Raw genomic sequence first — 16,480 nt, 5'->3', positions numbered from 1 at the left:
TTACGTGACCAGGCCGGCAATGTGTATTGACAACACGAAATCTGTTCTGCGCATGTGATTGCTCACTCCAGAGATATTTATTCTATGATGAAGACCGCTGATTGTTTGTAGAACGTACTGGTGATGCCCAATTTCTCTCCACGTCTTTGACCACTTTTGTTCCGTCACTGCCTCTAAAACATGTCGTATTTGTGCCGCAAGTGTTTGCGCATCAGAAATTGGTGAACAGATGGCTTTATCCTTTACATAACACCGCAGAAAGGTCAGGAGAGTTTGAGCCATGATATTACCCTTTGTACCGACGCAACTTTCCGGAAGGTTATCGCTCAAGAACTGAGGAAAAGGTAACCACCAGTGGGTCGACACACCGTCTGGATGAAACTCTGCCCGTGAGCACATGCAGAAATCTATCCACATAACTTAATGACTTAAGCTACCGTTTGCAACAAACAGCACAGCTGTATGCAGCGTATTCCTTGGAAGTAAACCTGTGTAATCAGGGAAATGCATTATGCTCACACTGTGCCCTCATCTCACATACAGTCAATATTTAAGTACAATTTCTGTATGACAAACCTGCTGCATAATATTTCCTTAAGTACACAATGTTGATGACATCGTCCAACCTTGTCTTATGGAATTAATCTTAAATGCTAATCTTTTGCATCCCTCAGCATGCAGAATGTTTAATGCCAAGTTGCTCAGAATCTCTACAGCGTTGCAATATTAATGGCCAACAGTTTACTGGAGGACATGGCGATAGCGTATTGACTCCTTAGAATGGCCTCAATCCATATGGACTCTGAATACGCCTCGGGGGACACTAGGGTATCCCAACATGCGAAGTGCCACTACCCCTCTTGACACCGTTTTATGACAGCCCTGCGGTGGCCATTCGAATGAACAAGGTGCTACATGAGCTCCGAAATCCAAACTTCCGTACTCGAGACTGATTCGTTTTTCTGATATGTTCGCCCACTTGTGTCCGTCTCCCACACACCTGAAGAGCAATACTTAAGTAAGTGAAAGAACAAGTTCTTCATCGCCGTATTCATGTCAAGAACAATGTTGTAATTATACTGATTAAGGGGTTATAATACTTTTAGCGAATATTACGAAACTGATTTGCTGTTTGCAAAACTAGTTTGAACCCGAATTTCCCACTTATCGTGGCCAATAGCCTCAACGTCTTTGGCTAACCGAACTCGTCTCGGTGAGCAGTTCTAACTTCCATATTTCACGGAATGTGCAATCCTTACACTCGCACATTTCGTGATCCCTGCACAGAGAGTCCTTTTAGCCCTGTGAGGCATGAATAGATGATGTATGCTTACTATGTCTGTATGTATGCACTGTCTGTGTCTTCTCTTTTCAATGCCTTCAGAGGTGCGTGCGTGAGCTAGGAGGGTGGGAGGCGGTGCTGGCTGAAAAGGAAGTAGGAATCGCGGGTGGTGGCTGTCCATGGATTGGCCCCTGTTAGCATGGTGTCAGAGCTACCCATTCACCTTCAGTGGGTCCTGTTTGAGCCAGTGCAGTTGATGGTGGTAGAGTGCTTGGAAATGATTTGTAGTCTTTTTCGACTGGTCATCCTTCAGGCAGAGTTGTTTCACAATTTCTCTTTTCTTGAAGATGATTCATATTCCTGGGTCAGATGCCTAGTATGCTAGCTTGGTCTATGGAGTAAGTGTTTTGCTATTATGTTGTATTGTAGTCGGAATGATCATGTTTGTCCTTTGTGTAGGGGACCAGCATAGTGGGTCTTATTTGGAGGGAGTTAATACGCCTTCCATATACGACGGCTTGTGAAACCTTACTTGGTTTCAGTTTCAACAGGGTTCCTTTCCTACATAGTGGTGCAGTATTCGGTGATAGTGTGCAAGGTTTCCCAGGTCTCTGGTTGGCCGTTCATTCCTGATTGTCAGCACTGTAGCGCCTAGAACCGCTCGGCCACACCTGCCGGCACCAACGTGTCGACCTGTGGGGTGCCAATGGTGTTGGCAGCCAGAACGAGAGCTTTAGCAGAATACTCAGCCGAGGATTTCATGAAGCAGAGTGCTGAGGTACTGTCGTCTGTGGATCACTACAGTATTCACAGGATGCAGCTGTGTGGGCACAGCAACCTGGTTGAGCCTTGTGTGTCTTTTACCAGCAGTCGAGACGTAACAGAGAAAAGCCGTTATGCATATGACGTGACATAATACATAGGTGGTTTTTCAGTTGACAGTTGCCAGCTGGTGGTTTTATAGTTGATTTAATACAACATTTGGTATAAAAGTGGAGCACTGTATTTATCTGCTAGCAACAACATGCTGCATGAAAGTCTGTGGTTGATATGTGACAAGATCTCATTTTTATTGGATCCAAATGTCTCTGAGCACTATGGGACTCAACTGCTGTGGTCATTAGTCCCCTAGAACTTAGAACTACTTAAACCTAACTAACCTAAGGACATCACACACATCCATGCCCGAGGCAGGATTCGAACCTGCAACCGTAGCAGTCGCACGGTTCCGGACTGCGCGCCTAGAACCGCGAGACCACCGCGACCGGCTCATTTTTATTGGTGGGACACAGTTGCGTGGTTGTCTGCAATGTGAGCAAGTACAGTACAATTGAACTGCATAATCCTTAAAATGTTTGTTTAAACAATACTGCGAGCGTGATTCAGTTGGGAAGCCTGTGGACAAATCATGTTTTGTATAACATTGTCGAAGAACAGCGATCGTATTGTGATGAAATTATTTAAAAGCAGTGTTGATCGCAGCCGATGTTAACTTCTGACCGGTTTCGGCCTTCTAACTATGACCATGGCAGTAACCCTGATGGTGAAAATTTGGATGATAGCCTGTAATTAAAAGGTCGAGATGGCTGGATGGCCCCGCCACAATGCTCCAGGAGTTCTCATTTGGGGATTTGGGGAAAGGTCTGGTCTCCGGTAAGGTTTGGCAAGCACAAAGTCTAGCAGGAAAAACTCGCCGTGTGCGGTCGGGCACTATCTTGCTGAAATGTAAGTACAGGAAGTCTTCTACACATCATCGCTCCTGATTATTGGGCCGTATGGCGGACGACAGGCAAGTTTGTACCAAACCACTGTCTGGGGAGTCTCAATTCACGTCTTCGGCTTGGAATCTGACTGATATAAGTAGAACAGTGATGAGTCCTGTTTCGAACAGAGCTCTGATGAGTTAGATTTTGTACTGGAAGACGCTAAGCACTGTTAAAAATATTAAATCGTTTTCTCACTGTTATCCAAAAACGCGATGAACTCAAAGATTTTGCTTTTCTCTACCTGAAAAAATTAATGGTGAAAATGCAGTCTTCTTCCAATGAATATGCCCTATTACAAATGGAATAAGATCCAGCAGGAAATGTTTTATTTGCCTCATCGTGTGCCTTAGTAAGAGTGTTAATTGGAGAGCTACATAAATATCGCGTATCCCTAGGTCACACTAATTTTGGAATAGATGTGTGAGGCAGTGGTTACTTCTGTACTCCATAGCAAGACGATGATTTATCTACTCATTGCTTGTCGCTCGCCATTACCCACCTGACAAGTGATCTCCTATCTCCTTGCTCACAGTAGTTGGCGCTGGAGGCAAGTGTTTCCCACTACACGATGTATCCTACGGTATACCGTTGGAACAGAGCCACGTCATACGTCGAGTCCCTGTACCAAATCCGCGGTGGAATGTCCAGTGAGTCAGGCTTTGACATAAAGCGCTGGGTTTGCACGTCCTACCCATTCCACCGAGCGAGGTGGCGCAGTGGCTAGCACACTGGACTCGCATTCGGGAGGACGACGGTTCAATCCCGCGTCCGACCATCCTGCTTTAGGTTTTCCGTGATTTCCCTAAATCGCTCCAGGCAAATGCCGGTATGGTTCCTTTGAAAGGGCACGGCCGACTTCCTTCCCCGTCCTTCCCTAATCCAATGAGACCGATGACCTCGCTGGCTGGTCTCCTTCTGCAAACACACCAACCCATTCCATCCCAGAATGCCACAATGGCATCGAGATCTCTCGACATACCGATACATCGTGCCATCTGATTCTCTGTGACGGTAGGTTACTCGTGATGTAAATCAGGCCTGCTCACCGACCTGCTGGCGTGGTGACGGCATCATTCTTCACTGGACCACACACATGTTGCTAAGGTTGTTTCGACTACGTTATACAAGTCTCAATGGAAAGCTCTTACGCATCCTCTGCACAGTCCGGATGGTTCCCAATCTGATTTACATATTTTTTCAGCACTGAAGTAAGAGATTTTAGTTTTGCTTCGAGCGAAGAGGTACACTCGTGAGTACAATCATGATTGTGTAGTAAACAGCAATCACTTTTCCATGAAGGCACTGACCGTCTTGTCTCACAGTCGTATAAATATAGTAACAGTTATAATGATTACTTTTGAAATAACAAACTGTTTACTAACTTTTATTCCTACCTGTCTCGTTTTCATTTCGCAAGCCGCCTTGCGTCTATGAGGTCTTTCGCAACTATTCTGCTGGCTTCCAGAATTGCATTATCATGAAGGTGACATGCAACAGACATTAAACTGAAATGAAACGTTTGGACATGTAAATGATTTAGAATTTCAGTGCAGTCGCACAAAATAAGGAGGTATTATGCAGTCTACATTGTTTTCCTTTTGCCTCCTTTACTCGCGTTTTGCCATCGCCATATGTCATCCATTACGTTTACGTAGCATAATTCTTAATAGTAATCCTGCTCTGCCCTTTGGTAATTGCTATTTAAAAAGTGTAGACTACAAGTAAATGATTCCAGAATGAGATTTTCACTCTGCAGCGGAGTGTGCGCTGATATGAAACTTCCTGGCAGATTAAAACTGTGTGCCCGACCGAGACTCGAACTCGGGACCTTTGCCTTTCGCGGGCAAGTGCTCTACCAACAGAGCTACCGAAGCACGACTCACGTCCGGTACTCACAGCTTTATTTCTGCCAGTATCCGTCTCCTACCTTCCAAACTTTACAGAAGCTCTTCTGCGAAACTTGCAGAACTAGCACTCCTGAAAGAAAGGATACTGCGGAGACATGGCTTAGCCACAGCCTTGGTAGAGCACTTGCCAGCGAAAGGCAAAGGTCCCGAGTTCGAGTCTCGGTCGGGCACACAGTTTTAATCTGACAGGAAGTTTCATATCAGCGCACACTCCGCTGCAGAGTGAAAATCTCATTCTGGAAACATCCCCCAGGCTGTGGCTAAGCCATGTCTCCGCAGTATCCTTTCTTTCAGGAGTGCTAGTTCTGCAAGGTTCGCAGAAGAGCTTCTGTAAAGTTTGGAAGGTAGGAGACGGATACTGGCAGAACTAAAGCTGTGAGTACCGGACGTGAGTCGTGCTTCGGTAGCTCTGTTGGTAGAGCACTTGCCCGCGAAAGGCAAAGGTCCCGAGTTCGAGTCTCGGTCGGGCACACAGTTTTAATCTGCCAGTAAGTTTCATACAAGTAAATGATTGGAGCGTGTCACCACGAGAAACTACTTACAAGCAATTACACCACCATAGTGAAAAACAGAGCATCATGCAGTATGTCCACACATCATGTACACGATGTACCGAGACAACCATATTACACACACACACACACACACAGAGAGAGAGAGAGAGAGAGAGAGAGAGAGAGACGGAGAAAAAACATCGCAGCACGTAAATGAATGTTGGTAGGCGTATTTGTGCATCTGAAAAATGATGTGTTTTTAGATCTCAGTCCATTCGCGCTAGAGTGGTGTAAGTGGCACAGGTATGCAAATCAGGTTTGCTTTAACGCTGTAATGGTCGTGAGCGTTAGTTACCTTTGTGATTGGACTGGTGAGTTGATGTTAGTCACGAAAGGCGACAAAGGCGCCATTCTCAGCACATCACTGACTTTTAGCGAGGCTGTGTAATAGGGCTACAAGAAGCTGCATGTCCTCTCTGCGATATTGCAGATGTAATTGGCAGGAATGTATCCACTGAGCATGACTGCTGTCAGAAGTGGTCACGAGAATGTACGCTCGCTCACTCGCTCGCTAGACCCTGCTCTGTACGGAGACGTGGCACTACTGCGAGTGAAGACTGTCGTGTCCGGCATCTACAGCTGCAATTTTACCAACAGTTGTCACCATAGTGAGACAAGGAATTGTTGCAAACCGGTTACTTCAAGAACAGCTCCGAGCCAGATGCTCTGCAGCGTGTATTCCGCTGCCCCCAAACATTCACTGTTTGGTAATTCAGTATGGTCAAGGGAGGGCATATTGTAGGGCAAGGTGGAAGTCTGTTGTGTTTTCTGTTGCAAGAGGGTTCTAAGATGTGTTGGTTAGCACGAGGCCAGTTTAGGGCTTACAACCAACCTGTCTCGGCACTAGACACACTGAACCTACATCTGGAGTTATGGTCTGAGGTACATTTTCTTCTGACAGAAGGAGCACACTTGTGGTCAACCCACCCACCGTGACTGCAAGCTTGTACGTCAATCTGGTGATTCGACCGATGGCGTTGCCATTCATGAACAGCATTCCAGGGGATGTTATCCAACAGAACAGCGCTCGTCCACATACCACTGTTGTTACCCAACATGCTTCACAGAGTGTCGACATGATACCATGGCCAGCTCGTGCTCGATCATCGGATAAGTCGCGAATCGAGCACATGTAGGACGTCACTGGACCACAACTCCAGTGTTATCCACAGCAAGGGTTTACCATCCCTCTACTGACCGACCAAGTGTAACAGGCATGGAACTCCAGGCTACGATCATCGGGTAAGTCGCGAATCGAGCACATATAGGACGTCATTGGACCACAACTCCAGTGTTATCCACAGCCAGGGTTTACCACCCCTCTACTGACCGACCAAGTACAACAGGCATGGAACTCCAGGCCACAAATTGCATCCGACACAACACAGTGCTTGGACAATTGCATGCTTGTATTCAAAATGTCGGCGATTGCACAGGTTGTTAATGTGTCAGCATGCCAAATTTTCACATCGACTTATACACTATGTGATCAAAAGTATCCGGACATCTGGCTGAAAATGACTTACAAGTTCGTGGCGACCGCCGTCTGTAATACTAAAATTCAGTATGGAGTAGGCCGACGCTTAGCCATGATGACAGCTTCCACTCTCGCAAAAATACGTTCAGTCAGGTGCTGGAAGCTTTCTTGGGGAATATCAGCCTATTCAGCAAGGAGTTTTGCACTGAAGAGAGATATTGATGCCCATTGATAAGGCTTGGCACGAAGTCGGCATTCCGAAACATCCCAAAGATGGTGTATAGGATTCGGATCAGGATTGTGCAGGCCAGTCCATTACAGGGATGTAACTGTCGTGCAAACTCCATTGCACAGGCCGTGAATTATGAACAGATGCTAGATCGTATTGAAGAATACAGTCACTATCCCCGAATTGCTCTTCAACATTGGGAAGCAAGAAGGTGATTGAAACATCAATGTGGGTCTGTGTTGTGATAGTGCCACGCAAAACAACAATGGGCGGCACCCAATCCATGAAAAACAAGACCACACCGTAGTGTTGTGGTTGGCAGGAGAGCCAAAACCGTGTCACTAGAGGAGGCCGAAAGGCACGCGTTTTAGCTCACGCAGGCTGGCGTGAGATCTGTAAGCGGACAAGGGAATTAGAATTTAGAAAAACGGACGCAGCTGGTGGAATACTTAACTTTAATCCATTAATGACGAACGTCGGTCTGGACGATACATGATTCTTAATATCAATAGTAACGGATAATGGCACCTTGCTAAGTCGTAGCAAATGACGTAGCTGAAGGCTATGCTAATTATCGTCTCGGCAAATGAGAGCGTATTTTGTCAGTGAACCATCGCTAGCAAAGTCGGCTGTACCACTGGGGCGAGTGCTAGGAAGTGTCTCTAGACCTGCTGTGTCTAGACCTGGCGGCGCTCGGTCTGCAATCACTGATAGTGGCGACACGCGGGTCCGACGTATACTACCGGACCGCGGCCGATTTAAAGGCTACCACCTAGCAGGTGTGGTGTCTGGCGGTGACACCACACGTAGCACCACTGGCTCCGAATTTTACTGTTTGCACTTCACACGATGGCAGATGACGTTCACGGGACATTCTCCATACCCACACCTTGCCATCGGATCGCCACATTTTGTACTCTGTTTAGTCACTCCACACAACGTTTTTTCACTGTTCAACCGTCCAATGCTTACGCTCGTTAACCAAGCGAAGCGTAGTTTGGCATTTACCGACGTGATCGGTGGCCTATGAGCAGCCGCTCGACCATGAAATCCAAGTTTTCTCACCTCCCGCCTAACTGTCATAGTACCTGCAGTGGATGCTGATGCAGTTTGTAATGCCTCAGGGGTAGTCTGGATAGACGTCTGCCTATTAGACATTAAGACCTCCTTCAACTGCCGGCGGTCTGAATTGACTCTAAGCACTATGGAACTTAACATCTGAGGTCATCAGTCCCTTTGACTTAGAACTACTTAAACCTAACTAACCTAACGACATCACACACATCCATGCCCGAGGCAGGATTCGAACCTGCGACCGTAGCAGTGGCGCGGTTCCGAACTGAGCGCCTAGAACCGCTAGACCACCGCGGCCGGCTTCGCGATAATCGCAATCTAAATAAGTGACCAATGACGTAGACTACTCTTTGTAAAAACGAATTGGGATTCCATCCGGATCTGGCGAGTTATCTATTTTCAACTCTTTCAGTTGTTTCTCTAGGCCAGGGTTACTTATTACTATGTCACCCATACGGGACTCTGTGCAGTGGTCAAACGGCGGTACATTTGTACGATTCTCCTGCGTGAACGGTTTCTTAAACGTGGAATTCAAAACTTCGGCCTTCCTTTTGCTATCTTTTACTACAAAAACAGACTGATTAACGAGTGACTGGATGGTAGCCACAGACCCGTATAGCAGTTATACACGAGACGAGAATGTTTTCGAGTTTTCCCACGAATCATTAGCCAAGGAATGACGGAGGTAGCTGTGGTATGCTTCAGCGCACAGCTTTTTCCACAAACACAAGAATCTCTACTAATATTTTTCTGCCATCATTTATAGGTCCTCTTTTGAGCCGAGAGTGCAAAAGCCTTTGCTTCCTCAGCATTCTCCGTATTTCATTATTAAACAATAATGAGTCTTTTCAGTCCCTAATCCACCTATTAAGCACATACTTTTCCCGAGAACAGTTTACAATCTCTTTAAACTTTGCGCGTAATTCCTCTAGGTCCGTTATCCAGGAACGAAATGTGTGCAGTTCACTGTCTATGTGAGATGTTAACAACTGTTTGTCTGCTCTTTGTAGCACAACCCTCTCCTAGCCCTCTTGACTTATTTATTAACTTCCGTAACCATAGTCACTATGATGACATCATGATCACTAATCTCCGTCTCTATACTGACACCATCGATAAGGTGTGACGTGTTTGTAGCTACAAGGTCCGAGGTATTTGCATTGCATGTGGGTTGCCGAGCCAGCTGCTCAAAACAGTTTTCCTAAAACTGGTTCAAAAGTACTTCACAAGACTGTCTGTCTGTATCCCCTGCAATGATTGCATAAACATCCCAGTCTGCATTCAGTAGGTGAAAGTCGCCACCAACTGGCATTGCACGATCTGGGATTTATGGACAACTGACCATATACTTTCTCAAAAGTTAACTCGATTTCGCCTAGACCAACTATGCGCCGCCAGTCAACTTCACTATCACACTCAAATTCAAGCTCAATAGACAGGAATGGTTTGTCTCACGCTTACATAAACGTGTGACCTTGCAAAGTTAATCACTAAGATATGTTACCTACAGAAATGTATTCACGAAATATCTTTGCTGTACATAAATTATTTTTAGGTGTTGAGAGTTTTCTTTCCGCTAGTGCATTTAAATTTCTGAATACACTTGATTACAGTTACTCTGTTGTATTGATAGAAACACTTTATTCGAAGACAAAAGATGAAATTTTGACATAATCGATGCTTGCATAAAAGATATTTTACGGCATCTTGTGTCTAGTATAAGGGAATAGTAAATGGTTCACTTCTTTTCTTCGTGGTAGAAATTGTAGTGGGTGTTCGTTTAGTCGTATTCAGAACAGGTGAGTTTAAAACTTTTCATTATTTAAACACACGTGTGTAATCGTTGCTATGAATCATCTGCTTCTATTCCTATAAATACACCGAGGAGACAGTATTACTTCCGACATCAAAACTGCAGCTTAGGTAGAAAATTATCCCTCTCCATCAACCCATTGTAATCTCTTTTTAACCTTTCCCTTGCACATCAAGATAGTGCTAAAAGTCTGGCAAAAAGGATGTTTGTTTGGATTAATAATAGAAAGTTTCGTCGTCAATTCATGTGGCACTGGATCACTCATCTGTATTTAATTGTACATCCTTCGTAGTACTGTCTCAGATGACAACGTACTCCGTCGAAACGTGGTGCTGTGATAAGTGAATTGTTTAAAGCGTTAATCGGTTCTTGTTCTGCGAAAGTTCTGCACAACGGTTTTATCAATCAGAAATCGTATTTCACGTTAAGACTTGCGTGGGAATTCGAGATCATTCAGTGCTGCCGAGCACTATGTAAGCGTTTTCTTAGATAGATAGAACGACAGGGTGACGTTCGAGGGAACACGATTTTTTTTATTATGTTATTCGAATGTATATACAGTGAAGAATTGTTCCCCCAAGTCTTAAGCGCGAACTCCAAGATGTGACGATTGTGTGAGCCTTTCTAACGGAGAGTGCGCGGCGCGCTCCCTGGTTAGAAAACCGGTTGTCATAAATCGCTATCCATGCCATCAGCCATATTTATACAGATCTGACTAAACCTGATTTGCAGGAGCGTTGTTTGGCCGGTTTTACAATGCGAACGAAAGGTTCAATAGCCTCATTTCGAGTCAGGCTCCAAAAATAATATTCGGCCGAAGCGAAATTGTTAACATTGCTTCAGATTTGATCATAAGTCTATTCAATGTGGGCCATACTGCAATAATGCACGTGGCAAATGCCCTACAAATCAAAATCGGCGATGAACTACGCCGATTATCTGAAGGCAAAGACGCCAGCCGCGATCCTCGAAAAGGGTTTTGAGGAGGAAAAATGAGGGCTAAAGAGGTCGACGTAGCTGAAAGCGGGCATCCACTAGGCAGGATGAAACTTATTATGGACCAGGCTCCGATGATATTCCGTAAGATTCAAGCTTTGTCCCCTTTTTTCATTATAAGTACTTGCCAAACATTAAACGTGTTTTTCTCAAAACCATGTTCTTACACTTGATTGTCTTCGCCCACCCTACAATTTTTGCCCGATTTTAATGATTTTTCGTCTGTGTTGAAGCAAAGTAAATCCTTTTCTATTCATCATAGGTGATTTTTTATGGTGATATTTAGTATTTTTTCAGCCAAAAGAAAGGGGTTATAAAATGGCTATTTTTTCGAATATCTAGAATTTCCCCCATTATTTTTATTTTTCATGATTCAGTATTGCAGCCAAAATTGTACAGCATTCTTTTGGAACTTGGAATACCAAAGAAGTATATTAGACTTATAGAAGCGAGTTTGAGAAACACAAAAGGTAGAGTACGTGTGGGGAAATGGGAGTCAGAAGAATTTGTAATAAAGAACGGACTTAAACAGGGAGAAGCCCTGTCTCCCCTACTTTTTAATTTAGTCCTAGAATATATTGTACGAGTGGCAGCAGATAATTCAGAGGGTGTGGAGTTATATGGAAATATTAAGATTTAGGGTATGCAGATGATCTAAACATTAGCGATAGGAAAGAATCTGTAACAGCAAATCCGAATGCGTTAATCAAGGCTAGTGAAGATGTAGGTCTAAGGATAAGTGAAGACCAAACTAAATACCTGGTTACTACTAGAATCCCAACAGCAGTAGATCAGGAAATGTTAAGAGTTGGAGACATGAAGTTTCAAAAAGTGAAAACATTTAAGTATCTAGGCGTGGACATCACTTCGAGAAATGAGATTGAATCCGTGCTGAAGAAGAGATTACGGGCGAGAAATGCGTGCTACTTCTCACTGAATAGATTACTTTCATCACGGATGTTGTCTAGGAATTTAAAGATTAGAATATATACAAAACTATTATTCTACCATTTATGCTGTATGGGTGTGGGACTTCGTCTCTCACTGTGCAAAATGAAGAGCCGTTTCGAATATCTGAAACAAAATTGTGAGGAAAATTTTCGGACCAAAAAGGGGTGACATTAGAGGAGAGTGGCGAAAACTGCTTAACGAAGAGGTTCAAATGGCTCTGAGCACTATGGGACTTAACATCTGTGGTCATGTCCCCTATAACTTAGAACTACTTAAACCTAACTAACCTAAGGACATCACACACATCCATGCCTGAGGCAGGATTCGAACCTGCGACCGTAGCAGTCCCGCGGTTCCGGACTGCGCGCCTAGAACCACTAGACCACCGCGGCCGGCATAACGAAGAGGTTCACGAACTCTATTCAAGCCCTGACATAATCAGTATTATTAAATCACGTAGGCTGCCTAGCTCGAATGGATGAGGTCAGGGCAGCGCGTAGAGTAGTGGTAGGGCACCTAGAGGGAAAATGCCCTGTGGGGAGACCGAGGCGTAGATGGGAGGACTATGTGAAGGCTGATTTGAGGAACCTAGGTATTGAAGGTGAATGGAAGGAAATATCGCGAGACAGGGACAGATGGCGAAAATACGTTGCTGCGGTAATGGACTCTCCGAGTCCGGTATGACCAGTGAGTAAGTCAGTAAGTGAGTATTTTCATTTTTTTTTACAAATCCTTACAATGAACTAAAATTACATCTGCAAAGATCAGGGTGACATCAATTTCAAGTTTCAGTTAACCATATTCGGATTTACAGCGACCTACGTCCTTGCTAAGCTGTCTCCGGAAAATCCCAATTACACAGTATAGATATTAATGTGTTCAATTAAAAAAAACCAATAAGAACTTCAATGTATGCTTTATTCATTGCAGCGAAACCCGGTTGTCTACTACATTACAGTACGGAGAAAAAAGCTCCTGAATTTGAGCAATATTTTCGTCCGTCACCCCGTCATTCTCCTTGGACGCATCAGCAGGGAGAGGCGCGGCGGCAGTTGTGCAGTCAGCGGTAGCCCTTAACACAGAGATGGCACCACGCCCTCATTTCAGACATGTCTGTTTCTTCGTACGGCATCTCGATGGACGTAACAGCGTGTGGAGACTACGAGGAGAATTTACGTTGCCAGATTACATTTGTAACTACTGTAGTAGTTTAGCTCATAGCGTGGTGGTAACGGGTGCATAGTGTAAACAACAACAAAAAACAATGAGGAAAGATGTTGGTTTAGCACCCCGTCGACTGGAGCACAGGCTCGAAATGTTTCAAAGATGGGGAAGGAAACAAGCCACACCCTATCGAAGGAACCAGCCACGCCTTTGCCTGGAGTGATTTTGGGAAATCACGGAGAACCTGAATGTAGACTGCAGGTGGCGGATTTGAACGGACATCCTCGCGAATGACAGTCCAGTGTGCGTTACAACACAGATCACTTCTACTCCACATTGACGATGGGTTGCTTAGCTGCTGTTATACACTAACGTCCAAACGGTAGGACGAAAGCAACTTTGGTATAAAGTGTCGCTGATGAGAAACACAGCTCGAGGAAACTGAGACTATACATAGATGTAGCTGCTACAATAATAATGGTAACTGAAAGAGATGTTCGGCGACATTAACGGATATGACACTATTATATAAAGACAATAATTACACCGAAGCCACCGCCACACAACGTGGTGCCCTAGATATTACACCACGGGCTGCTATTCATGCTGTGCATCTTGCCAGGAGGCTGGTGAGAAATTTTTGTGATAGGACGATCCGTCCCTACACTGGAGCGTTTGACAACTACTGGGCGGTCGTTATAGCTTGTAGACGTGCTCTAATATGTCTTACCAGAGAACCCCAAACGTGCTCCATGGGTTATACATCGGCGGAATAGGCAGTAACCTCTCGCTCCAAGAGCTCCCCCAACAGCACTGCTCGATACTGTCACGCAGCGTCGTCCAAAAAAGTGAACTTAGGACCGAATGCAGCCCTGAAAAGATTCCCAAAGCTTCCCATACCGAAGCAGCACAGTGTAGCAGTAGCGTTGACAGGAGAGCGTACCATGTTCTAAGATTTGGAGGTCAGTATGCCCACGCCACATTATGTTCCATATGCCACAACACCTGGACCAACAACACTGCCAAATGTTCCTGCATACACCGCTTGATACCACCTCTTGCCATGTGAGCATACGTCCAGCATTATCGAACAAGATCGTTCTGGCGGTCCAGGAGTTATGGCGTCATGAAGCGCAATGTTGAATGGGAGCAATGACCTCCAAATCCTTGAATATCATACATTAATAGGCGAGCATCGTTGTGACACTGTAGTCCTTCATCCTGTAGATGTTTTTAGGGGTTCATTGGACCCAAATTTCCTTCTTACGGTTGACAGCGTCCAACCGAACACAACAGCGCCGATGGAGGAGCTCTTGGAAGAGAGTATATTTGGGGTAGGGAAAAGATTGCCCATTTCGCCGTTTAAAATTTCATCAAACACGTGTAGGACGTGCTCTGGAGATATAATGCGGCACGTCCACATGCACTGACGACCACCCCTCTCGTGGAGAAATATAATGCCCTGCCACAAGAAGACCTCACCAGCTCATGGCCAGCAAGGGAACACGTTGCGGAGCTGGCATTGCTGTCTCTGGCGATCACACACCCTGTTGTGAACCGGTCTGATATATTGTGACATCCAGGTAACCACCAAGAGTCGCTGTTGACTTAAGTCTAATTACTCAGATGGTTCAAATGACTCTGAGCACTATGGGACTTAACATCTGAGATCATCAGTCCCCTAGGACTTAGAAGTACTTAAACCAGACTAACCTAAGAACATCACACACATCTATGTCCGAGGCAGGATTCGAACCTGCGACCGTACCGGTAGCGCGGTTCCAGACTGAAGCACTTATGACAACTCCAGCACACCACCCTGCACTCTAATTACTGTCTTGGATTAAAAGTGTCATTTATGTTTATCTCATCGCACACTTTTTTCATGTACCTATTGTACAACAATGCAGCAGTTCTCTTTGTGCGTCATCCAAGTCTCGGCGAGCAATATTGCTTGACAGCAGGCGTATTTGCCAATGTATTTGTATCGTTTTAAGACCAGCTGTCTTGTCCTATCTTTGACGTTTCCATGATGTTATGTCTCAAGACAGCTTTTTGTCCATGCTGTCCTGGCCTGTCTCGATACGGAAGGTGTTTGTTTGACTACTGCCTTGGGGAGCTCACTGTCCAGCCTCTCGGCTATTCAAAAAAACCTGTTCAACTCTTTCCATGGAGACTGAGGTGCCATCACTTCCCAAGCAGTTCCAATGATGAACTCTGCCTTAGAGTTGACACAGCATACTATAATGTCAACGTTTATGAAATCTGAGCTCAGTTCTTCTCACAACAACATGCTATTACATGCGCGATTTCTCTTAATCAAATTTCGCGCTCTGTATACCCCGAAAATCACGTGTAAATTTGCTTCGCCTCTGTAGCTGAATGGTCATGACAGCAGGTCTGATTCCCGATACTGCAAGGAATAGGAGGTGGACTGGACCGGGGTGCATCGACCAACTGAGAAGTGGCCCCAGGCCTGCTAAATCGGTAACGACTGTTAGAGCAGTGTGCTGATCTCCAACCCTCTACACAGGATCTCATAAAGCGTTTCTCAGGGGACGACTCAGCAGTAGGTCAGTCTCGATTGCCCCATCTGTGAAATGAATGGCAGTACTTATGCTTGCGTTATAACCGCAGATCTAATCATGTATTCTTCTTGCTATAGTATGTGAAGTCTCTGTGCTAGCAGAAAAACACAAGTCCGCAAACAATTTATTGCACTCGCCAAAACGAAACAATAATACAGTATCCAAAAGAAGAACCGACTCGACTCCAGCTGCTGATCGACACATATACAAAATAACAAATAATAATAATAACAATAAAGTCCCGAGTCTTCACGGAGAGCGAACACAAACAGTTCTACAACGTCAAGAGGTTCGTCGACTATATCAAGACTTCGTCCAGCTGGAAGAGGCGTCTCTCATGGCTATCGGGCCGGAGGCTCTGTATTCTTCCGAGCGGTGCATCGAACTGCCTTTTGCAGGCAGTGCGTCGCCTTATAAAGACCGTTGGTGGCTGTATCTGCTAGAACTATTTGCGATCACGTGCCTGGCGTAGCGAAGCAGTTCCTAGGCTAGCTACGACCTCTGGTGAAGCTGTTCTGCAGGCTCGGCGAGCTGGTAGCGGTCCCTGGAGGCCGTTGGTGGAGACCTGGTGGTGTGTTGTGTTGTGTTGTGGCCGCCGGTAAGTGTTTGTTTTGACAACACCGACGATTTAGGTTTTCCTGGTGAATATACACCCTGCGATGCAGGCATCGCATGATGG

At 45.2% G+C, this 16,480-nt stretch overlaps 1 protein-coding gene across 1 annotated transcript in view; it reads right to left on the bottom strand.

Annotated features, from left to right (window-relative positions):
• LOC126282292 (zinc finger protein 628-like) overlaps positions 1 to 16,480 on the bottom strand; it is a 522,299-nt gene that overhangs the window by 67,730 nt on the left and 438,089 nt on the right. The window lies entirely within an intron of this gene.

Source organism: Schistocerca gregaria, chromosome 7 (assembly GCF_023897955.1).
Source record: "Schistocerca gregaria isolate iqSchGreg1 chromosome 7, iqSchGreg1.2, whole genome shotgun sequence".
NCBI lineage: Eukaryota > Metazoa > Arthropoda > Insecta > Orthoptera > Acrididae > Schistocerca > Schistocerca gregaria.
The sequence above is the reverse complement of the archived record's forward strand: the minus strand, read 5'-3'. Positions and strand labels throughout refer to the sequence as shown.